Below are 963 nucleotides of genomic sequence, written 5' to 3' on the forward strand. Positions count from 1 at the left end.
TTGTTCCTGGGAGCATGGCCATGCAGCATCCTCTTTCTCTGCCTCCATTTTTTATCTCCCCCAACTCTTTTAATGCAACAATTTTTCAGAACACTTCCCATACATTTCTCATTTCATCATCACAACAGTCTTGTGAGGAACTGATGCTGCACACCTGGATGGTGATCAACTTATCGTGGAAGTAGGAGAAATTGTTTTTATTTCAGATGTTGTTGATTCAGACATACTGTGCATAACTTTGTTCATATGACCCAGATTCAGTTGTAATCGAAAATGTTATTGGAGATGTTGTTATTGAAGATGTTTAGATATCATGAAAGAAGCAGATGTATCTGAAACCATCATCATTATCCTGAGCAAGTGCTGGATTCAGATGTAACTGAAGAAGTTTCTGTAGAATATTAAACAGTCCCAGATGCTGTTTTAGCTCCTGATATTCAGCATCAATGTCTATACCAGAACACATCTTGACAAGTGAATTTATACATGTGTCTGGTGTTGGACACATTGAACATGGGATTCATGATAGTGTAGTAGAGGCAGAAATCGTCACTGATCCTCTGACAACTGATGTGGTTTCAGAAGTACTGGTAGCAATGTACCTCTGAAGCAATTATAGATGCCAATGGGATCCCTGTGGAAGAGCAAGATGATGACAAGAGCAAGTGTGAGGAATACCTTATAAATTCTATAGATGATGCTGGCAAAATAGAATATGACAGTTCCTCTGGAATGACCTAGGGCTCAGAGTCAGAAATCAATCCTTGTGAAGTGGATGGCACCTGCCATGAAGTCATCGAAGTGTACATTTTTAAGGCTGACCCTGGAGAAGATGACTTAGGTGGCACCATAGACATTGTGGAGAGAGAGTCTGTGAAAGATTATGAAGTTGAACTACTTGATCAGAATAGCAGTATTCATTTGCCAAGAGAAAAGATGGTTTATATGACTGTCAATGACTCT

The 963-nt window shown here is 39.5% G+C and overlaps 1 pseudogene; it reads left to right on the forward strand.

The window, feature by feature from the left end:
- Nucleotides 1-137: 137 nt before the first annotated feature.
- On the forward strand, nt 138-960 carry LOC102754783 (annotated as a pseudogene).
- Nucleotides 961-963: the final 3 nt, after the last annotated feature.

The sequence above is a fragment of the Myotis davidii genome, unplaced genomic scaffold (genome assembly GCF_000327345.1).
Source record: "Myotis davidii unplaced genomic scaffold, ASM32734v1 C63518964, whole genome shotgun sequence".
Taxonomy (NCBI): Eukaryota; Metazoa; Chordata; class Mammalia; order Chiroptera; family Vespertilionidae; genus Myotis; species Myotis davidii.